Genomic DNA, 13,625 nt, shown 5'->3' on the forward strand with positions numbered 1-13,625 from the left:
TTCCCCAATGAACCTCACACTATATATATAGGGTAGGGCTCATGCGAGAACCACCTTTATTGCGAGAAGCAATGTGAACACAAAAAAATACCTAAAAAAATCTAAAAAACACACAATTTTTTTATTTTTTTAAAGAAAATCGCTATATTTCGTTCCAAAAAAAAGACTTTTTTTTTCGAGTAACAATTATCTATGCACATGTGTATATGTATCATTTCTTGGACAAATTCCGTAATATATTAGCGGTAGTAAACAAATGCACTTTAATTTATACTATCATCCGTAAAACACTACTTTTTACATTACCAATATTAAAAATGCACATGTGCATCATTATGTATAACCATGATTTAACGTGTTTTGGTATAAAAAGTTTGTGATTTTAAATGATGAAGTAAGCCCATATAAATGTTTTTTGGTTAGTTATATCTAGTGGTTGATGGTTTAATTATATTTGTCACTTTATGATGTAATATGTTGTTTGGATGGTATAAAGGGTGTTGATGTACATGTAATAAAGTGAAATATTGGTAATGCTATTGTATTATGGATGGTAGGAGGTAATTGTATTGTATTATGGATGGTAGGATGTAATGGTATTGTATTACGGATGGTAGGAGGTAATGGTAGTATATTATGGATGGTATGATATATGAAAGAGAAAGTGTATTCAAAGTATTGTATCAAAACACGTTATAACATGTTCATACATATAGATGCACATGTGCATTTCTAATATTGTTAATGTAAAAAGTAGTGTATTATGAATGATAGTGTAAATGAAAGGGTAAACGACTTGGTGGGTCAATGAATATGGGTATGTATGTACTCTTGAATAATAAAAGGCTGTAATTCTTTTCATCAATATAAAAATATTATTCCTTCTTAAATGGTAAACACTTATAAATTCTTATACAATTCAAGATTTGAATACATAATCATACATGTGCATTTCTAATATTGGTAATGTATTATGGAATTTGTCAATAAAAATGATACATATGCACATGTGCATGGATAATTGTTACTCAATTTTTTTTTTTTGCTTATTTTAGTGATGAAATATAGCGATTTTAAAAAAACTGAGTGTTTTTTTTTTATTTTTTTAGGTATTTTTGGTTGTGCTCACACTGGTTCTCGCAGTTCCCGCAATAAAGGGTGGTTCCTAACGGATCCTCCTATATATATATATACCAATCGTACAAATACACCAATCGTACATTATGTACGCTACAACAACAACCGTCCGATCATCTCATTTAAAGCGCGTGTTTAACAATTAAATTAATCAAATTAAAATTAATAAAAGAAACCACCAAGGTTAAAATCGTCCATAGCGAGAACAAAACCCCTGATAATCAGCACACAATAACTCAAAATCATACCGTAAACCCAAAATCAAAACATTGCATTCTCCTTCTCCAAAACGTTCCTTGCTACTCTCCATTGCGATTTCAACTACGATTCCATAAATATTGAGAAACGAAGCAAAGCAAACAACAACAGACCACAAGCGAAGAAGATGAATCCAGGTATCTATTAACATTTGCATTTTATAGTGGAATATACAGGAGCTTTAAAGTCAAATGCGATTTTGTTTGTATATTAACGTTTTAACTGAAACGTATAGTTTTATAACATTACATATTGATAACAACTTCAATTTTGCTAGGGTTTATTACTGGTATGTTTATTTATTAGGTTTTGCATTTTTTATGCAGTTTTCTTAATGATATCTGATAGATGTGCGATATCATATAGGGTTTTGTGGTGGTTTTCTGACATTTGCGATTTCATATGAAAAAAAAAGTATGTCAAGGTTTTTTGTTTTAGGTTAGATTAAACTTGCGAATTGATATAAAGGCACATGCGATTTTATATCATAAGTTTGTTGTAGTGTTTATGATTTATAATGATTGACTGGTTTAGGTAATGCTTATGTAACAAATGCGAAATGATAACTCATATATGCGAATTGATACCTAACACATGCGAATTGATGACTGTTTTACATGATTAACTGATAAATGCGATTTTGTAAGTGTTTTTAACTATAGCATGCGATTTTGTAGAAATAGAATCTGATGATGACTTTGAAGGACCAATATCAACTCTGATAAAAATTAACAAGAATAGAAAGAGATTGGTGGTTAAAGAAAGTTCAGAAGATGATGACTTTGTTAAGCCACCCCCAAAAAAGAAAAAAGATGAGAAGAAAGAAGATAAGAGGAAATCAAAGATACAGACAAAAAAACATTCAAAAAAGGTGCAACAACCTAAAACAGAACATAGGGAGTTCTTCAAATATAGCAATGAAGCAATACTGCTGAGATGCCAACCTAACTCGTATATGGATACTGTTAGAAGATTTTCAAAAAAAACAGATTGATGGTGTGAGGGATATGGGATTTGGAGCTATTTTGGATATCAATATCAACCATATTTCGATAAGATTAGCATATTGGCTAGCGAGAAACTTTGATGAGAAATTCGATAAGCTAAACGTAGGAAAACACCAAATAAAAATAACATCGGACACAGTTTACGAGGTATTTGGAATACCAAAGGGTCCAAAGAAGGTTGAAATAATAGCCGATAAGAGAAAAGTCAAAAAGCAAGAGAAAATTGAAAAAAGTCAAGAATCGGGAAATGCTGTCCAGGATACATTCATCCGCCAGTGGGGGCAAAACGCGAGAATTACCCATGGCTTAATTGCAAATATAATGGAAAATCAAAGAGACGGAGGGAGTCTGTTTAAATTAAATTTCCTTGTATACTGGATGACCTTCTTTGCAGAAATTACAAAGGCAACACTTGCAAATGATAGATGTTTGCTCGGTGTAGAAGATGTTGAGGAAATAAAAAATCTAGATTGGTGCTCATATCTACTCGAAACCTTGCGTCTGACACGAGCGGGCTGGAAGAACTATAAGATACAGTTCGTGGGACCTGTTGCCTTTCTTACGGTATACATTACTACATTCAATAACATATTTAAAATACTAGTTTGTTCTTTTATATAATTAAATGATCTTGCGATTTATACAGCTTCTATACACGCATGAGTACAACAAAAGGCTTAACCTGTTTGAGAAAGCCGTGGAGATACCGGTTATTCGTTATATAACATCTTCGGAGATTGATAAAGTCGAAGATTATATTTCGGATAACGGACCTCTATGGATATCAAGTGAGAGTGAAGAAGAAGAAGAAGAAGAAAATGAAGAAGAAAATGAAGAAAAAAAATGAAGAAGAGGGTCCTCCGACGGATGATTATACACTACGACCACCGGTTGACACCACGATAAGCTACAAAAGAAGGACTGCGCGCGCAGTACAAAACAAAGAAACCGAGGCAGAGCCAAAATATAATGAGATCATTGATGATTTCATGGATTTCAGTTTTGAAATCCATGAAATGTCTCAGTTGAACATTGACTTTGAAGTTGGAACGCAGACACAGAAAATGATGGATTATTGCAACACTCCTGCTCAACTTTCACCATCGGTATTCTATGACACAGCCCACGAACAACAACTAGAGGCTTCGAGAGCAAACAAAAAGGTAAGCATAAAAAAATATTAATTTAACTTATTTAACTTAATCAACTATATTTAACTTCTAGATTGATAGTATCTTAACTTGAAAAATATTACAGAATCTGTTGAAAAGGATGAAAGCAAATGTCAAAAAATACCTTAAAATGGTTAAAGATGTTCAAGAGATGAACAACTTAGTGTCAGAAGCAAAAACTAAGTGTTTTTGGGATCCGGAGGTTATGAAGGCTTGTAAGGAGTGGGATCAGATGCTTCAGAATAATCCCATTTGTGTGCCACCTGATCCGGTTCAAGAGCATGAAACTGCAGCCTCTCCTGTTCATCAAGAACCTGAAACCCCAGCTTGTGAAGTTCATCATGAAGTTACTACAAACGAAGAAGGTAGAGAGGATGAAGAAGCTCAAAAAGTAATATCAACAGTTTTGGTACAAATGGCATCAGAAGGTAAAACATGCGAACTCAATATTAACACATGCGATATCATGTAAAAATTCACTACATTTATGAACATGCGAAACCATACAAAAACACATGCGATTTGTTAAAAAACTTCAAAGTCTGATTTCGCACAAATATGTCATGTATAACCCTGCGATTTTGATTCTACTGTATTAAGTTAAATATTTTGTATCTATAGGTATACTGCAACCAGATGATGGAGGAGTCACAGACACCCTTATTGCAAACATTCAAACTGTGGAACCGGGTGTATATGCTTACCAAACAACTGCCAAGGGTAATAAAACCCTTTACTTTAGGAGAAAAATTAAAATCATAAATTATTGTTTATATTAAATTACTCTGGCATGCAGAAACTGGTGAAAATGAAACTGTTGTCGAAGAGACAGTGAACTTGGCAGAATCTACACAAAAAGTCCAGGAAGAAGTGCCAGAAAAAGACCCTCGATAACTCGATACGGACATTGAAGTTGAGAAGGAAAAGGAACCTGAATGCCCTCAGGTAACTGCTGAAGAATTGCATTCAGTTGAGTTGGTTTTGAGCCTAGGACCCATGTTGGGAGAAGATAAAGAAAAAAAAACAAACTAAGGGGAGAAAAAACACAAAGCCAAAGCAAGTTCCAAAACAAGTTATCCCAAAAGGGTTAAATGAACTGCTTTATAAGACAATAGAACAAGCAAAAACAAGAGCTGAGAAAAGATGTGCAGATCTTGGAGACAAATTTTGTTCCCCTTACTACAATAGAGTGGTAAACATGCATGAAGCACTCTTGAACCAAGAATTGAGTGTGATCCGCTTCACATTTGCTACATTTGCAGGCTTGCAGTAAGTAAAAAAACATATATCAACAAACAAACATCTAAAAAAATATACACAAAACAAAAACTAATTATTTATTTTATGACTTGCAGAGAAGAATTTTACCGATCAAAAACTGAGGTTGCAACATTCAAAGTTGTGTTTGAAAGCTTCTACAGGGAACAATACGTAGCATCGAACGGAATAGATGCATTTGTAGATATTCTAAACCTTGAAGAGAAGAAAAGGGATAGAAAATCATCACCACACAGATTCTTCTTGTATTCCACAATGATGGTATGTTTTCATATACATTTTGCCATTTTGAAATTCTAAAAGTAAATGCATATTAAATGATTTCGTAAAACTAGTTATATCTAAATCGCATGTATTATGGCAGAATTTTTGCTTTTGAAACATTTTCATACTGTTGTAATTTCGCATGTGTTATATATACTATTCGCATGTGAAAAAAATCCATTGTTTGCATTTCCCATACTGTTGTAATTTCGCATTTGGTATATACACTCTTCGCATATGGAAAAAAAACCATTGTTCGCATGTCTTTGACTCTGGTTTACATAACATACAACTGGATATCTTTTACGACGAGGAGAAATACACAGACAACCAACGACTAAAAATATTTGCCTCAAATTTTGAAGACATGTTACTGAGATATGAGGTAAAAAAACTTGATTCGGTTGACCTGGTGTTTATTCCGGTACTTCAAGGTGACTGCTTCTATGTCTTGTGCTTCAACTTGAAATCCGGCAAAATTGAGCTGATTGACAATTCAGCAGCTGAACAAAACTTCAAGGATAGATACAAAGGGCTTCCAGACACACTAGTAATAGAAAAAAATATTCATATACATGTTATGTTTTATGTAAAAAAGCTACTAACACAATGTTGCTATGTTACAGAGAAGGGTATTGGTTTTATACCTAGAAAAGGCTTTAAAACCAACACCGGCTATACAAGAACTTGGAAGCTCAGTTATAGAAAGAAAAGAAATGGATTGGAGGACGAAGAATAACGGCGTAGACTGTGGAGTGTTTACGATGCGTCACATGGAAACGTACAAAGAAGACTAAAAACCATGGGTGACAGGATTTGTGAATGAAAATGAAGTAAACAACAGACAAAAAGCACAACTTCATCTCCTAAGGACAAGATATCTCAGCAAAATCATTCTATCAGAACACAACATGCATCGTCAAAAAATAATTAAAATGGCCAATGCTTTCGACAAAAGGCCAGACAAAGAGAGGTATATGAAAGATCTGGATAAGATAATCCCAGAAAGGATGAGTACATATTTTGGAAAGGGAAAGTAAACTTCGTTTAGTGATGTATTTATGTTACATATTTCAACTGTTTCAACTGTTTCAACTGTTTCAACTGCTTTAGTTCCCTTATTAATTTCGCAAATATTGGTGTTTCTGAATTGGCAATTGTGTTTTTATTTCGCATGTGTTTTGTTTGAAAAACGCATGTTTGACATTGAATTATTAAAATTTGCGAAATACAAGTCCATTACATAACAAAACATGCAAATTTATTGGAACATACACCAAAAAAAAAAAAAAAAAAGTTCATTCAAAAGATAAAAGAAACTCTATTTTCATCTTCATTGAGCATCTTAATACAGTTATTACACCGGCCAACTCTTTCAACTGTTTCTCATCCCTCTCACCCAAATCCACCATAAACATAACTGCAATTTCTTTAAGACTACTCACTTGCATCTGGGATAACAAGTTCAGAATTTCTTGTCTTCTCTTCATGTTTTCCGTTACACGAGAAATGTTGGCCTCCAACATCTCTTGACAAGATTGATCCTCTTGAATCTGTTGCTGAATCCTTTTCCTCAAAACCTGCTTGATACTTGGTTCAGAAGAGGATGTTGGTAGATCTGCTATTTTTTAATTGGATGTCTGCAATAGTGATGAAAACATAAAATATATAATAAAAAACAATTATTGATATGAATTATTGAAATCAATTATTGAACTGAATTATTTGATTTCAATTATTGAAAGACACTGTGCGAAAATAAAAATAATTACTCATAATGATTGCGAAATGAAAAGCTACAATTGATAAATACTTTAAGGTTTGCGAAGTCTCGAATTAAACTTGCGAAATTATATATTAACCTTCATTGTGTGCGAAATGACTATTTTTAACATGCGAAATTATACAACAGATCGATTCTTTACTAATTGGATTATTTTAAAACATCACATGCGATATATAAAAACAACACATGCGATATAGTAAGACAACAAGTAAACCCAGAAACACTTATCTTCAACCCTGATTACAAATCTAATAAATTAAAAAAAGCTTCAAATCAAATAAAACCAAAAACTAAAATAAATGATAAATCAAGCATTTTCTGAAATGGCCGTTCTGTGAGGAATCAATCAAAAACACTACAATCGAATTAAAACGAAGAATACTTAAATGGAACGGTTAGGAAACGAACTCCATAATTGACGGGATTCCATGATTAGCAGTCGAAAATGTTATAATAGAATGTCTGATATACCCTTATTTATTAAAATTGAATCAGGACACGTGTAGGGCTGTTGTTGTAGCGTACATAATGTACGATAGTGAGATTTGTACCATACTCTTTACCTATATATATATATATATATATATACATATATATATATATAGAGGGAGGTTCATTTGAGAAGAATCTTCTTATAAAAAGAAAAATAAACTAATCTAGGCCCTTTATTTTTTTGATCAATGGTTTTGAATCAAGATACAATTTTTGTCTACTTTTAATTAATGAGTTAATTAATAAGGGTAGGATAGACATTTTGATTTAGAATAGTAATTAGTGTTATAAAGAGTTACTCAAGTCTTATTAATGCCACCATAATTTCCTCATTCACCACCATTAATGTGTTGGTCCTACACCAATTTTATTAGAAGTGACAAAATTATTTAAAAGTGTTGTGTCCTACACATATTTTATTATGAGTCAACAAATTATTTAAAAGTGTTGGGGTCCTACACAATCTCTACCTTACATCAAAACATTGTTTTTATGGTGTAGGAAACGTTGAATATGTAAGAACATGTACATGATTGTTTTTATAGTGTAAGGTACAAAATTATTTTATAGGATAACTCATTAAATGATTAAGGTTCATTAATTTGAATTGCAAAAATAAAGGATAAACTCATTAAATGATTTGTTCTAATTACATTTGTACCATTTATTCCTTTTATTCTTAATTTGTAATTTCTTCTTATTTGAACTCTCCACTATATATATATATATATATATATATATACTGTAAAAAAGAGGGTTTTTGTGAGAAGGGTAAGAAAGAATCTACACCATTAGATCTTTGATCTAATGGTTGAGATCAATAGGGACTAAATTATAAAATGTGTTTTATTATTTTGGACTAATTTGAAAATTGTAAGGGTAATAAAGTCTTTTAAATCCATTTTGAAAAAAAAGGAAACTGTATCTTCTTATGCAAAGCAGTTATAAAAAACCCTACAAAATCGCGATTTCACTCTGTATCATCTTCTTCTCCAACATCATCGCACCAGGTATCTCCGACGTCGACCAACACAACAGGTACGTCTCTCTCAGGTGGGTGTCGGGTGGTAGGGTTCGAGCGAGAGAAAGTTATCCGGCAAGGTGGTGTCGGGTGGTTGGGTTCGAGCGAGAGAAAGAGATGAGAGACTGTAGAGAGGCGGCGTCGGCCACCTCCCCACGACGGCGGGCGGCAGTGGTGGTGCCGGCAGTGGAACGACGAGGTTGTAGTGTTATACAAAGTTATAATAGGGTGATATGGTGTTATATACTATTCATAGTGTTTTATATTGATTTGTTGTGTTATATCTTGTTTTGTAGTGTTATGTACTTATTACAGTGTTATGAACTGTTGAATGGTGTTTTGTAGTGTCTTTAATAGTGTTATTTACTTATTGAATGGTGTTATATACTTATTGAATGGTGTTATATAATTACTGAATGGTGTTATATATGTGTTGAATGGTGGTTGCAGTGTTATTCGTAGTGTTTTTATAGAGATCTTTAAAAAATCTTGTTCCTATAAATAAGGATGGCGGTTATGGAAGTTTATCAATTAATTAAATCAATGATAAAATTACTTGTTTACCCTTTTGAATTAGTTTAGAATGAGGACACATGTCATCTCCATAATACTTCTCACACTTTTAACCTTTTTTACAATAACCTTACCCTATATATATATATAGGGTAAGGTTCATTTGAGAACCACCCTTATTGCGAGAACCGCGAGAACCAATGTGAAAACAAAGTAAAATCTAAAAAAAAAATCAAAAAAGCACTCAATTTTTTTTTTATTTTTTTTAATATTTTTTTAACAAAAATCGCTATATTTAGTTACAAAAAAAAAACGTTTTTTTTTCGAGTAATAGTTATCCATGCACATGTGCATATGTATCATTACTTCAACAAATTCCGTAATACGTTATCAGTAATAAACAATTGCACTTTAATTTACAATATCATCTGTAATACACTACTTTTTACATTGCCAATATTCAAAATGCACATGTGCATCATTAGGTATAACCATGATATAACATGTTTTGGTACAAAAAGTTTGTGAGTTTGAATGGAGAAGTAGGCCCATATACATGTTTTTTGGTTAGTTATATCTAGTAGTTGATGGTTTGGCTATAGTTGTTACTTTATGATGTAATATGATGATTGGATGATATAAATGGTGTTGATATACATGTAATAAAGTGAAAATATTGGTAATGGTATTATATTATGGATGGTAGGAGGTAATGACGTTGTATTATGGATGGTAGGAAGTAATGGTAGTGTATTATGGATGATATGATATATGAAAGGGAAAGTGTATTCAAAGTAGTGTACCAAAACACCTTATTTGTAAGACCCAGTTTATATTACTAGATTTAACAACATAGAACCTTGCATTTAACGCCAAAATGACGACTTAACAAAAACTTTCAATATTTTAAACCAAAACTAAACACAACATACATGTATAGTTCTTACGAAATCATAATCAAGATATTAACTACAATTGTTTACATAGTTTTTAGAACAAAAGATCATATGCGGAAGCGTTTGCTAGAGTGTTCGGTTCGGATAGTTATGCTTGATCATCATCCTTTTTCTTGAATACCTGAAAACTAACATTTTAAACAAGCATTAGCGTTATCATTCTTGGAAATTTACGTATTCGAATCAGGTCCGAAAACTTGTTCAAGAAAATGAATTAAAAATTTCATCAAACTGGGCTCCACCGTAACTTACGGTGACACCGTAAGTTACGGTGGCTTCTGGACATTTTGAGGCCTAACGTAAATCAGTAGAGCCCCACCGTAAAATTTTTCTGGCCACCGTAAATTACGGTACCACCGTAATTTACGGTGAACGCTGTACTAAACCTCCTTGTTTCGTTTGCAGTTTTGCTGATTATTTTCCATGCATCAAACAACTTACTTTCACATAAGTCGTTAAGCGACGAAGTAAATTTCCATACCCATATTCTACCTGTGCTAATACTCGACTATTCTCATGAGGGTATGTCTACGGAATAGCTTACAGGCTTGATTCCGAGGCTTCATGTTTAGTTACTTATGCTACTTGTCATGCATTAAAATTTCTAAACTTTAACTCCTATATTAAGGGTAAAGTTTCTCAATTTGCTTACTGTGTTCGCTACACAGTTTACGCATCCTATAAAATCATGCATTATGTAATAGTATCTAGCTTCGTGCTTACTACGAGACTTGTTTGACCCGTTTGGGTGCTGAATTGCACTCCATTCAGGACATACAAGGTTTCATGCTTATCACTTGTTTTGACCCGTTCGCTTGTTTAAGACGCAAAGTCACTTTCGTGACATATTGGTCTATCTTGTTTACCTTGCTTTATATTACGACATACAAACAATAAGAAATTTAATGTAACGAAGTAGTATCTTCGTACCTTTAGAGCACGCCCTTTCCCCGTGGATTCCCTTCGGTTTGTCCGCTTGACGATCCGGACTCTTTGCCTAGAAATTTCAGTTTACAACATGTTTAGAACTCTTTTTATGACCACAATCACATCATTATGGACCATTATCAAATCTGCGTTTTTATCAACATTTTACATTTAAATCCTCACTTAGGCATTTCAACAAACACCTAACGGGTCAGATTTTCCTACATTCATTACCAAGTTCATATCTTGTAATTTTCATCGAATTTCACTTTAATTAAACAACTTAGCACATATCTTATCATTAACATTTCAGAAATCACTTCCAAATTTCAGATTGTGCTAGAACAAGAATTTTAAATTCTGCATTTATCAAGTTTCTTAGAGTTCATTACTCACCTACAATGGTGACTATGTAACCCTACAAGTATTATACAAGGTTATGTCAAGAAATCATCTAGGGTTTGATCCTAAACCTCATAACCCTTCTAATTTCAGCCATGCATCAACAATCAAGTTGAATCTCTTGTTTTTCACACTTAATCTAGAATTCAAAAAGTAGCAAAAACACCAAATTTCTACATACCTGTTGATCACTATGATTAGGTGATCGTTAATTCATGTTTAGAACTTGATTTGAAGCAGATTTGCAGCCTTAATTTTTGAATTTTGTGAAGATTCTAGGGTTTGAGGGATGGGAGTCGCCCCTTTCTTGCTCCTGATCGACCAGACACACCAAGAATGGTGTGTTTGGTGAGTTTTGTCACAATTCAACATTTAACTTTCCTCTTTGGCAAGTTTAGCCCCTCAATTTTGTTTTATTCTTAAGTTTGTGTGTCTTAACCCTATTGTGAATTATTTCAAGACTTGAACTTAACTAGGTTAAGTTCCTAGTTTGTAAATTCTTGTTTATTAACTCTTTGAATTTTCCAATTTAAGGATTTATATTTTCGTGGTGTTACAAGTCCACCCCACTTAAAAAGGGTTTCGTCCCCGAAACCGAATTACGTACCAAATAATGTAGGGTGGAGTCGTCGCATCTCTTCTTCGGACTCCCATGTAGTGTCTGACCCTTTTCTGTGCTCCCATTTGACTTTGACTTGGTTTATTATCTTGTTCCTCAAACTTTTCTCCTTACGATCTAAAATCGCAATTGGTTTTACTGCATAGTTGAGGCTGTTATCCACCTCGATATCATTGTAGTGGATATGAGCACTTTCGTCGGCCAAACATTTTCGTAGATGTGACACGTGGAATGTGCTATGAATTCCACTCAACTCTTCGGGTAATTCAAGTCGATAAGCTACTTTACCAACCCGTTCAGTGATTCTAAATGGCCCAATAAATTTTGGGCTTAGTTTTCCCCTTTTTCTGAATCTAATAATACCCTTCCATGGGGAAACTTTTAGCATAACCATATCGCCAACCCGAAATTCAATTGGCCTATTTCTTTTATCTGCATATGAGTTTTGCCGGTCTTGAGCCGCTTTCAAGTGTGCCCGAACTATGTCGATTTTCACATTTGTAGTTCGGATTATATCAGCAGGTGCTGTCACACCCCGAAATATCAGAGCTTGGCGTGACTGGACCGGTATCTTCATTGCACAGCGGAAGCAAAAAGCTAAGACTTCTAAACAATGAACGCCCGCTAAGTACTCGAAATCCCGTGGGTTCTCCTATTCCAACCGTTCCGTATTTTGAAAATTTCCACCTGAGAAAGAACATGCGAAAAAGTCAACATAAAGTTAAGCGAGTTCATAGTTTGTTTTGAAAAGATTTAAAATAAATCTTTTTGATAACCGGTTTCAAAGTTGTTGAGAAAATACAGTAAAATTATTTTCTTGGCATGATATATGAAAAACTGTGAGTCTAGCCCACAATAGTCTTTGTGCATTGCACGAGAGAGAATGAGCCGAGCCCAAACGCACCTTTGTAAGCAGGATCAGCGCATCCTCTTACTTAGGTATAATTTGAAAAACTTTACCAAAGTTTGTAAATCCATGTATTTGTGAGTTTACATCAAATGAATCTTAAAAACATCTGAAAGTTCAGTTTATAAGTAGGTATGTAATGCGTCTATGAACATGTTGATCATTAATGTGTAGCTAAGACATTAATATGTGTGCCGACATAGGAAGCACTCAACCCGGTAGACGATTTAAGTTTCGATTCACTTCGACAGGGACACAAAAGCACTCTAAGTGGCCGCACAAGGACCGTGAGTGGGGCTCGCCCGTACCCGATAGATCTACCCCCTGTTCCGTGGTCCTTAAAAGGATTAATGGTGCCTAAGCTAGCGCCTATTCGCACGTGATCCAAGAGTTCATTCCATAGCTTAATCATACCATAGTTAATATGTATTTCAAAAGAAAAAGGGGGACATAAACCCATTGGGTTGTCTCATTGTTCGTACGCAGAACAACCCAGTCCCGTTGTAGTAACTAGGACATTCCTGTCACTAGTCATGAAAATCATGCACGTTTGTGAAATACGCGTTTGTTTTGTAAGACCGGTATGTTTAGTATAAACCGTTCGTAAACCATTTGAGTTCCTTGAAATCCATTCGCAATATGGTTTAGAAATATGAGTTTTCGTTCATCGAAATTTTGTTAGCTTTTGCAAAACTTGCATGTCTTTCCACCCCCGAAAACATTTATAAAAATGTAAAACAGTAAAAAGTGGGGGTTATGAACTCACCTGGATATTCCTGTGCAAGGCTAGCTTAGTGTGACTCCATAGTGTCGTTCCAAGAACGTGACTTAGCTAGTGTGCATCTATAGTATTCCTAACAAGGAATAACGTATCAGTTTTCTAATT

The 13,625-nt window shown here is 33.8% G+C and overlaps 1 long non-coding RNA gene across 1 annotated transcript; it reads right to left on the reverse strand.

Moving 5' to 3' along the window:
• Positions 1-9,875: 9,875 nt before the first annotated feature.
• LOC110939047 lies at positions 9,876-11,428 on the reverse strand. The gene is made up of 3 exons (XR_002591919.2): positions 11,395-11,428; positions 10,815-10,881; positions 9,876-10,005 (listed from the first exon to the last, which is right to left on the reverse strand). It is a non-coding gene; the product is annotated as an uncharacterized LOC110939047 (long non-coding RNA).
• Between the last annotated feature and the right edge of the window lie 2,197 nt (positions 11,429-13,625).

This window comes from Helianthus annuus, chromosome 5 (assembly GCF_002127325.2).
Source record: "Helianthus annuus cultivar XRQ/B chromosome 5, HanXRQr2.0-SUNRISE, whole genome shotgun sequence".
Lineage (NCBI taxonomy): Eukaryota > Viridiplantae > Streptophyta > Magnoliopsida > Asterales > Asteraceae > Helianthus > Helianthus annuus.